Source organism: Pinus tabuliformis, chromosome J (assembly GCF_031772625.1).
Source record: "Pinus tabuliformis cultivar Carrire ecotype Pingquan chromosome J, CPIR1, whole genome shotgun sequence".
Classification (NCBI taxonomy): Eukaryota; Viridiplantae; Streptophyta; class Pinopsida; order Pinales; family Pinaceae; genus Pinus; species Pinus tabuliformis.
In genome coordinates, this window is record NC_142295.1 from 689,964,055 (window position 1) to 689,975,573 (window position 11,519).

Here is an 11,519-nt window from a genome sequence, read left to right on the forward strand (position 1 = left end):
CTTCTTAACTGTATTCAAAAGTATTTAACTTGTGAGGGCAGATATAATAAAGTTTATTCCTATCATTTTAAGTTGTTGCTGCATTTCACGGGTAAAGCATCTATAGATATCCCATTTTACTTGTTTCGTAGCCTCAGCAAGATGTGTGACAAAGTCCAATTGAGGAAGGATGATTGTGAGACATCATTGTTTCACCATGGTCTAGTCAAACTGTTAGTGCTGGATGGTCTTCAGAAAATTGGTAGGGATTGGAATTCTTTCATCTATATGGCTGGTTTTCAGAGTAAGACAGGCCTCACCCCACAGCCTGTTAAAGGAAGAGAAGAATCAGTGGAAGAACCTACAATAGCTGAGCTTAGAAAGGAGGCTGAGGATAAAAAGAAAACCAGGTCTCAGTTGAAAAAACCAGTAAAGCCCTTGGTTATTAAAGAGACATCTCAGCCATCATTAAAAGAAAGGGTTAAGCACAAGAAAGATGCACATGGATCAAGTGGGTCTGAAAAGGTATCAAGAGTAAAGACCAGGAGTCAATTAAGCAAAGAGAAGGGAAAATCAGTAGCTGTTGAGGAAAGTCCAATATCAAAGGCCAGCTTAAGTGATTTGCTTGAGGCCATCGAGTTTGAGCAGGAAGAACCGGCGCATATTGAACCTATGCATATTGATTTGACTCAATCATCACCTGAGAGCACTAAGAAATCAAAAGCTTCGAAGAGATTAAGGTTTGATGAACCTAGTGAGGAGTTTATGTTCAAACCACGAAGGCCGGTTACAAGGAAACAAGTTAGAGAAGCTGAGAAAGTGCATAAAGGAGAGATAGCTGTAAAGATGCCCGGAACAGAGGTAATTGAAGTATTGACCAAAACAGTGGAGGCAGTCAAGCATAAAAACAAGAACAGAAAGGTTATTATTACCCAAGGAGGAAATGTTATAGCCATAAAGAACCAAGTGGGAGCAGCAAAAGATGAAGTTGTCCAGGTGAAGAATGTTACTAAGGAGCTTGCAGTTAGATATGCCAACTACCGAAGAGCTGTATTAAAAGGTAGCAAAAACCTAGTGGGTTAGGTAGATTCAGTGGCTGATGTGTATACATGGATGGTTCCAGCCCTTAAGCAAGATAAGCTCATCAGAAAAATGAACATGAGCCTGAGAGCTGAAAATAAAGCCTTAAAGAAGGAGGTTGCAAATTTGAAGATACAGCTAGGTCAACTAGCTCACTGATTTGAAGAAAAAGGTGCCATTCTTAGTTTTGGTCAATTTTGTTTAAGCTCCATTATTTTGAAGTCATTTAAGTCTCTGACAGCTGTAGAAGAAGTCTAAAAAGTCATAAGTTCAAGCAAAGGACGCTTTAATATAAATATACTCTGTTTTAGCAAAAACAACAGTTTCGTAGCGCGCTACGAAACTGCTGTAGGTGCTGTTTTATGATGAAAACAAACAATTTAATGATGAGATCAGCAAATTTTTGAAGGAAATGCCTAAGGAACATAAGGGAGACCACTTGAGGCTATCCTAGCTATTCAGAGAATGACAAGTGTGCCTGGTTGAAAAGGTGAAATATTTTGTCTTTAGTGAAAGCTTTGATAAAGGCACTTTATTACCGGTTGTTAGGGTTCTGATAGGAAATGCATACGGAGATTTTGGTTCATACACCTTTTCAGTCAACAAGGCTTCCAGCACATTGGGGAATATGGTGATGCTCGTAGTTTTTGAGGAATTAAAGGGCTGGGAACATGTTACTTAATTTGTGAAGAATGATGGGAGACAAGGACTGGGAAAACAGGGGACTTATCTTGATGATTAATGAACCATCAACGCATCCAGTATCCAAAGCCAGCTTGTTCATTGCATTCTCCTCTAAGCTATCTCAGCCAAAACAGAAAGAAGACAGGTGTCAAGAATCAAGAAGGAATCATGCTACGAGGAGGACAGAATTTGAGTTTTGATTAAATTAGGACTTTTTGTAATTACCGATCAGCACTTTATGTATTTAATGAATTAGTTAAACAATAGATAGGAGTAGTTAATAACAGTTTTCGAGCTCCCCTCATGATGGAGGAGGAAGCTCAAGGTGGTTAAGAATGTATCCCTATATATAGATCAGACTTGGATGTAATGGGGGTTGGATGTTTTTGGAGAGGACTGTTTTGGTTTATGTATAGCATATTTCAGTAATGCAAATGACTGTTGTTTCTTCTCAGGATTCACAATGGATCTTATTGTTCAAATGTATGATGGTTTATTCTCTTTAATGTTCTTTTACAGTTTGGTTTATGCATAATCACTCAGGACTCATGAATCATGCTCTGACTTCCTGTATGCCTAGGCAAACTGTGTTTCATGTAAGTTATGTTTGAACATTAGATGTAAAGTGCCTTGATTTCTATGAAAGGATTATGTTATTGTTTAACTGAGATATTAGTGACTCCATAAGCCCAATGGGAAGCAATTCTGTCCAGCCAGTATATTTTCATGTGTTTTATAAGAGTTAGCCATCTTTTCTTGTCATTAGTCAATGTTTATAATCTGTGAGAGAGCCCTCTCAGACTAGGGAGGCTAAGCCTTAGTCTAAAGCCTGGTTTGAAATAGTTACACAGAGTCTACTGATTAGCAGCCCTTCAGTACCTGATTCTGTGATAACAGCAGCAATGTCCTCTTCCTTTTTCTTGATTAGTGCCTTTATTCCTTTAGCATCTTTGGGGTCATGTCTCAGTTCCATGATGATATCTTCCAATGATTTGATTCTATTATGTTTGGCCAGATAAGAAGCTTTTCCCCAATCTAACTGAGCTGTTGTGTTTTCTAAGGAAATTTGTAACTGGTGGGCCAACATTTCTTTGTCAGCCAGTATAGAATAAACCATTTCTCTCGTCTGCTTGTGGAGTTCAATCTGGTCCATTGGATGAATGTCTTTGGCTAGGACCTCTAAGTTTGTTCTGATGTAATCTGCTGCAGACCGAGGTTGTTGTACCTTTGGGTTAAAATAACTCATAATCATTTTGCCTTCTTTAATGTCATAAGCAGACATTAACCTTTGCTAGTTTGAGGGGGCCATATTCAAATATTGATTGTACATTTGAATTCTCACAGGATCATTTTTTGCCTTAACTTCTGTAAAATTTCGTTTGATGTCAGAGGGTTGTTTGCTTTGTGGCCTAGTAGATGATACTTCAACACTGTGTTGCCTTTCTAGCTCCTGCCTATGTGAGCTAGTTGATGTATCTACCACTAGGGAAGTCTACTGGCTGACTAACCTCTCACCTCTTAGGTTGTCTGTTGTTTCTTCAATGATTTCCTCTTCTGACAGAGGATCCAATCTTTTCCTCTTTGCACCTGGTTGCTCTGTAGGTCCACTAATAGGTGTGGCATCTTCTCTGTCTCTCTTCTTGCTTCTTTCCTCATTTAGAGGAGTTTGTAACGCTGGGATTTCTGCTGCTTTAGATTGGGCAGGAGGAATTTGTATGTGTTCCTGTTCTTTGGACCCCCTTGGCTGATCAGTCATGATTGGCTACTCTGTAGTTTCTACCTCTTTTCCCTTCGAAGTCCCTGTGACTGATGTGCTGGCTTTCTGTGCAGGCTGCTGAGAAGTTCCAGTAGAAGATGTTCCAACTCCTGATTGTTGAGGCAGTTTGAAAGATACCTGTCCAAAAGAGTCTAGGTCAAGGGTTTTTTCAAGATCTTTCATAGCCCTTTCCATCTTTTCTTGCTCACTAATTTCTTCTATTAAGGTCCCTTCTACCCATTCTTCTTGATTTGCATATTGTTTAATTTCTGGGATCCTATGATGTACATACACTGATAGCCTGTACCTTACCATTCTGTCACTTATGAAATTACATGTGTCATATGGCACCCACCCAAAACTCTTCTTCAATCTAAGGTGGTCTTCTAAGATCTTTTCAGCATCCTTTCACGCATCCCTATCATGGATAACATAAGGGCCTAACTGGTTTTTGATTCTCAGCTGAGCTTTCTTCTTTACATTACAAAAGTGGGTTAAATCTGCATGGATGATCTGCCTGAAATATTCTAATGCAAATAACCTTATGGGCACATATTTAGGCAACTTGAAAGGGCAAAGTTCACACCCATACATTCTGATCTCTGTGTGATTTTGGTAGAGGTACCAGTCACCTATTCTGTAGTTTTTGGAAAGTTGCAAAATCTTCTTCACGTCACCAGTGATCCTAGGAGGAGGGGATCCTATCAACAGAGTGGAGGCTGAGTGTACAAATGAGTCAATGAATTCACTATAAGTATAAGGGCACTCATAAGTATTGTGGAAGACTGAGCTCTAAAAGATCACAGACCTTCGATTTCCCTTTGAGTCTGATTTCCTGATGGGAAATGGAAAGTTGTCTAGCTAATAATATAACAATGGATGGTATATAAAATATGTGTATTTGAACACTCATTCCCTCTCCAAATTCATGAATTGAGCATAGATTTTGTTAGCAATGAAATTGGCATAGTCATCTTTGACAGCAGGGGGTTTTTCTGGAGTAAATATAGATAATAGAACCAGGGTGATATCATCCACATATTCACTGGACCTAAATCCCAAGACCAAGGATATCATGTCAACAATAAGCCTACCAGTTTCAGTGAAAAAAGCGTGCAGATAAGGAGGAGGGCCTTTAGGTTGATGCTTTGGTGACATGAACATCTGAGCAATACGGGTTATCTCTGAGCTAGGCAATTGAGAAGCTTTTTCCAGCAAAAATCCCATGGAAAGAGGAGCAAGAGGCTTAGTGGAATGGAAGTGTATCATCTCATTGATGGATTCAGCAGTTATGGAAAAAAGGACATCTTGGGAAGAAGACATAACTACTCTATGGACAAGGTCATAGCTGGCACAACATTGGTGAATGATGTCTAGGAAAACATGGACTGAGGGGAGGAAGTACATGGGAAGGTTTGATTCCCACAGTCCAAAAATATCAGAATTGCTTAGATAACTATCCCTAATTTGGCAGAAGTCCTGAAGATGATTATAATCAATGGTTAAGTCCTTTATTTGAAAATCTTTGTCTACAAGAGGCAAATAATTCAAGTCTTTGTGAGGTGCATTTACAGGCACGACATTCAGGGCTACGGGGGCCTCCATGTTTGGTTCTTGTGTTTTCAAATTGGAATTTAGGATTGTTCTGGAAAATTGGACTGAACAGCAGGTCTAGGAGTCTTTTTATGGGCTAAACAGACTGTTCTTGACTCAAATTTGGTTTTCACAGGTAGAAATTTCAGTGTAAAAGCAAAATTTACAGGGTTACTGGTAAAATGGATAAATACCTAGACTATGGAGGCAAATCAAGTAACTGTAGGTTGAATGACGGAGGGCAGAGGGCTCTATTGTGGTCTTCTTCGCCGAGTGTCAGTTGAAAAGATGGTACAGTGGCTCTGGTCATTGTTTTGCATGGGAGTGTGAACAGAGAGAATTTACAATGAAAATGATATTTTGATGTTTTTTAACGAAATTTGGGTTGGCGGGTAATTTTTGGCATTTATTGAGTAGATGACGTCAGAATGATGGGACAGTTTTTTTAGCAGGAGGTATGGGACAATGACGTGGAAGTGACATCAGTGAGGGGTCAGTGGGAGGGCGGTAAGTGGTTTTTCCCCAGACCGCTTATAGGCTAAAGTGGTTTCAGACTGGAGGGCCGCGAGCAGTCGACATGCGTCCTGGTACGGGTGGTGATACCGCCAATTCCCTGGACGTTAAAGTGCAGTGGCGGAGGGGGTCGCGAAATGACCTGCAGCCATTGGATCTGGGTTGTTGATCTAACAGTTGGTGCTTAACGGAGGTGACAGAGGGTTAATGTGCAGGGGGGGCCGTATTAAATATTGGTTTATAACAGTACCGAGGTGATTTTTATTGGTTATCAAGGTTGATATTAGGTTATTAATTAACCAAAAGTTAATTAATCCCGAATTTATGCATGCAGAGGTTATTAATAAGCTCCTGATGAGCTATTAATCCCTATTATACACAGTGATATGGTTTATTTAACCGGGGTGGGGTATATACAATAGCGGGGGATTATATTATATATAGTACGGGATAAGGGTATCTTTTTCAGGGGAATTATATAATACAAATTAGTGTTAATATGACAAATGAAAGCAAGCGCTAAGTTTACATGTTTTAGAATTTTTACATAAAAACTTAGGCTCAAAGGGAAGAGAAGGGGTCTATACACGAAAGATGGCCATTTTCATAAGTAAAATGGGAGTTTACTGAGGCAATAATGAAATGGAATGAGTGAGCTTTTGGGGATATTAAGCAGATCTTAATATCTCAGGGGGAAAATTAGTAAATGATTAAGGAAAGTAAGAAGGGGGAATTAGTTATGCTTTGCTTGACTTTTATCCAAACATCTGCCATGGTACTTGTGATAACAGTAAGATGAACAACTTGAGAAACAAAATCAATGACAAGTATGCTTCTGCAACACCAAAACTGCCTACTCAGCCTACTGTACCTAACATTTTTTCTCCTTTCTTTCTGGGTGCACTTGAACTGGCAAACCCTCATCAATTTTCTTTTCTTTTACATGATAAACCTATTTAAATCTGCACTTATTTCTTCCAAGGGCTCAAATTAAACAGTTAAGCTCCTTTGCTTCTCTACCTATCTACTTATCTGCCAAGTTTAAACAGTTTTGAACAGATTTTTATTCCCTATCCCTAAAACGGGAAATTTAAACATGAATTGGCTAGGATGAAGCTATTTGGCCAGTCATCAAATGTGGCAAAAAGTTCAACAAGCTGTACATGATACTTTATTTACTAAAAATGAAATAGTAGTGGCATTTAGACTTGCACACTTTCCTGGTCTTTTTCTATGGGGTTCATTCCTTTCATTTTTCTAACCATCTCATTCTTTTTTACCCTTTGATTTTTCTTTTAGGGTATACCCTCTTTTCATTTTTGAATTTTTTGATTTTTTTCAAAATATGGAAAACCTTTACAACAAGAAAAGGTATGAACATATTGCAGAGCTAATCAAGTCAATCATGAAATATGACACCTATTGGTATAGGAGCATAACACTGGCTCCACTTGGGGATGGCTTTCCCTGGTGGAAAGTCAAGAATAGCAAGTTAGATGGCCTTCTGTACAACTCTTGCTGTGCTCTGAAATCTTCCTTTGTTGAAAGTAGAAAACTGTACAAATGGATCATGTAAAATATACACATTTTTTTGAGAAAAACAAAAAATGGTAAAATTCCTTGACTGTTTCTCAAAATTTCCTACACATCCCTTCCTATTCTCATTGCTGTAAAAAAGTGCAAAAACTGAACTTCCTTATGTACAAGTTAGACTCAGGATATATCAACAAACTGGATCAAAATAGTGTTTTAGCATTCGACCGTTCACTGGTCCATCTTCTGCGTCTGTACCATCTAGGCTTTTTAGAAAGTAAGTATTGTTGCCTTGTGAAGCCTGAATAATAAAAGGTCCCTTCCATAGGAAATCAAACTTCCCATGTTTTGCTTTATCTTCTCTTCTAGAATCCCATTTTAAAACTTTGTCTCCTATGTAAAAATCTTCTGCCTTGGTTCTCTTATCAAAAAATTTCTTGAGTTTTTCTTCTAGCACTTGGGATCTTTGGTACACCTCTTCTCTGGTCCACTGCAAATGGATGGTCTGATTTATCCTTCTTTGAATTTCATTCGGCTATACCTGAGCTTCTTGCAATAATTTCATTACAGGGACTCCTAAAGATGAAGGAAATACAACTTCCATACCATAGACTAATTCATAAGGGCTAGTCCCAATGGATCTTTTGGTAGTTAATCTGTCTGCTCATAGTGCATTAGTAAGATTTTGTGCTAGTTTTTCTTGTTTTCTTCCAATACTTTCTTAATAATATTGATCAGGCTTTTATTGGAGGACTCAGCTAGACCATTACCTTGAAGGTAATAGGCTGTGGAGTGGCCTAAGGTGATGTGATACTTATGACAGAAACTTATCATTTTCTTGGATTTGAAAGCATCAGCATTGTCAGTTATAATCTTTTCAGGACAGCCAAATCTGGACAAGATGTTGGTTTCTAGGAATCCTATGATCACTGAATCATTGGCTTGTCTACAAGGGATGGCTTCTATCCATTTGGTGAAATAATATGTGGTAGTGAGGATCCATTTATGTTGACCAGAAGAGGGAGGATGGATTTCCCTAATGAAGTCCAAACCCCATTTCTGAAACGGTCTTTCAGTGGAAATTGGTCTAAAGGGCAAGGGTAACAGTTTCCTCTTGCCTTAAAAAATTTGACATTTATGGCAAGCAGTAACAAACTTCTTGACATCAGCAAACAAAGTTGGCCAGTAAAATCCAGCCCTTAGGAATTTGTCAGTAGTTGATTTCTAGTAAAGATATCCACCACAGTCCCCTGCTTGAAATTATTTGAGTCCCTTGTCAACTTCATCTCTTATTAAGAAGTTCAATAGAATACCTTCATGATTTTTCCAAAAAAGAGCACCATCTAAAATACAGAATTTTGAGGCTTTCATTTTTAAAAACCTTTTCTTTGTTCTGGAAAACCCAGGAGGAGCTTGCAGGTTTAATAATACATAAGATATATCAGCATACCAAGGTGATTCTAAGAAGGCCTGGCTGATTTGACGAGTCGTCATCTCCTGTTCATTATCTAGTTCATTAATATACAGGGCTTGGCAATTGGTTTCAGTCATGAGTTTAGCCAATCTCTGTCCTTTTATAAGCTTTGTAGGCTTTATTTCAATAGCATACTCCAATATAGTAGCAATCCATTTACCTCTCTTGCCTTCAATCCCCTCTTGGGTCAGGATATATTTGACAACAACATTTGGTACATAGGCTATTATATGGGAGTATAATATGTAGACTTTGAAGTCTTTGATAGCTTTCACAAGTGCATAAGCTTGTTTTTCCATGATTGGGTATTTTAGTGGTGCATCTCTGAGTGCTTTACTAAAGAAGGCTATGGGTTTTTCACATCCTTGATCATCTTTCTGTAGTAAAACAACAACAATAGTGTGTTCTGATGCAAATGAAAATATTATGAAGTCTCTATCAAACTTTGGACTTGTGAGGACTGGTGTTCTGGTCAAAGCCATTTTGATTTCTTTGAATGCTTGTTTAGCTTCTAATGTCCATTTAACCTTGGAATCTTTTTTCAGCATATTGTTCAGCAATCTGATTAATTCAGCCACATTAAGTATGAATCTTCTTAAAAAGTTAATTTTCCCGAGGAAAACTTGAAGTTCTTTGATATTTCTGGGATGGGGTATTTGTAAAATGGCCTCTATTCTATCAGGATCAATTTTGATGCCATATTTGGAGATTATGTGGCCTAACAGTTTGCCTTCCTCCAGACCGAACAACGACTTCTTAGGATTTAATGAAATACCATACTTTCTGCATGTTAAAAACACTAGTCTCAAATGATCTAAATGCTGCTGATCTGATTTGGAAAACACAGTAAGATCATCTAGATATATGTTAGAAAATCGTGAAATTTCTTTTGCAAAATCTATGTCCATTGCTCGTTGGAAGGTTGCCCCTGCATTCTTAATTCTAAATGGCATTTTTACATATTTGAAAGTTCCCCATGGCATTGTAAAGGCATTCTTTTCATGGTCGTCAGGATGGACTAGAATCTGGTTAAAGCCCGAGAACCCATCCAAAAGTGAAATCCTAGAGGCACCCACTACCCTTTGTAAAATATGGTCCATCTTAGGTAGCGGGTAGTGGTCTTTCAAAGAGACTTTATTTACATTCCTTAAATCAACACACAATCTGATTTCTCCTGTTTTCTTCCTAGTGGGCACTAAATTAGACACCCATTCTAAAAACCTGATAAGAGCAATTATCCCAGCTTCATACATTCTTTTGATTTCTTTTTCATTTAAAGGAAGTAGTACAGGGTTGACTCTTCTGAGCTTTCGCTTGAATGGTTTTTGGTTTTCCTTAAGGGGTATTTTATGTTGAATTACAGAGGTGTCATAGGATTTCAGATCTTCATAACTCCAGGCAAAGACATTCTGGAATTCTTTGATGAGTTCAACATATTTAAGCTTTTGATCAGGGGGTAAAGTTTTGGATAATTTTATCATTTTAGGATTTTGTTCAATTCCTATGTTACAGTCTTCAATGTCTGCGTTTAGAGGTTGCATCTTGGGTTTCTTTGGGATATCATTAGAATCAAAGAAATCTTCCAAAGGAGTTAATCCTGTGGGCAAATAATTGTCTTTTAAATTAATAACTTCAGATTCTCCTCCAATAATCTCATTGATGTCTTCTTCTTTAAGATGTTGCAACTTTTTATTGGTAAATTTTGTTGGGTGAAGTATTTGAGTTGCACTTTCTGCTGAAATGTCTGTTTGAATTTTATCTATTTGCTCAACCTCTTTAACAATGTCCATGTCTATATTAGTGCTAGAAAATTCTTCTTCTAGGGTCAAGAAATTGTTAATCTGAATATCATTGTCAAACACTTGCCATTTCTTTACATTGTCAGGTATGGTTGGCCTGTGTTTAATCTCATTTGTAAACTGATGATTGGGTTCAAATGGAAATTTACAAGTGCTGGCAAATGTTGCCAAACTGTGAGCATGCAAATTATGTTTTCTTGGAATTTTGGCAAGCTGTGTCTCCAGAAATGTATTGAGGATCTCAATTGCTAATCCTCTGTAAGATCTTAATCTGGGATCATTTGTGAGGAATTTCCCTTTTATCTGTTGAATGACTAAATCAGAGTCTCCAAAACTGATACCATGATTGCCCCTAAACTTTTAATCAATTTGAGTCCTAGCAGCAGGGCTTCATATTCAGCCATATTATTGGTACATCTAAAGTTTAATCTATAAGCATGCCCTTCAGCATGATCATTTTCCAGATTATGTACCCAAATCCCTGCTCCTGCCCCTAATTTATTTACCGAACCATCAAATTCTAAATACCAAAGGATCTCATCTTCATAGTTGGTATTAGGAGTCTCAAAAATTTGTTTACTAGAGAGATATGGTTTTTTGGTTTCATATGATTTCTATTGAGGGTCTGATATATCATTGTTCTTAGAAATTTCTTGAATTTGAACACTAGCCTTTTGGTTTCTACTTTCTTCTTGTTCTAATGCTAAAACCTTGACATCAGTTGGAGGATTAACTTCAGCATTGTATAGAATGAAGGAGTCCATGTCAGAGTGCATGGAATAGATGGGAAAATTCTGGGGTTTCTCCTGACTACTTACCACGTATTTCATTAGAGTTTCTCGATACAATCTCTTGGGCTGACCAAATACTGAAATAGTAGCATAGGACATGTCTAACTGTAAAGATCCTTGGAGCTTTGCACCCTAAGATCTAGACAACAACATGCCATATTTTGGTGGAATATCAGCTACCACTACATCCATTAAAATGGTCTTGGCAGGGTATTGAACTAATGATACACATAAATCTTTGATCAATCCTAGACATCTGACCTGGCTTGAATCAAAAGAGAATAAGTCTTTGTATGGCCTGGTAATATCTAGGTCCA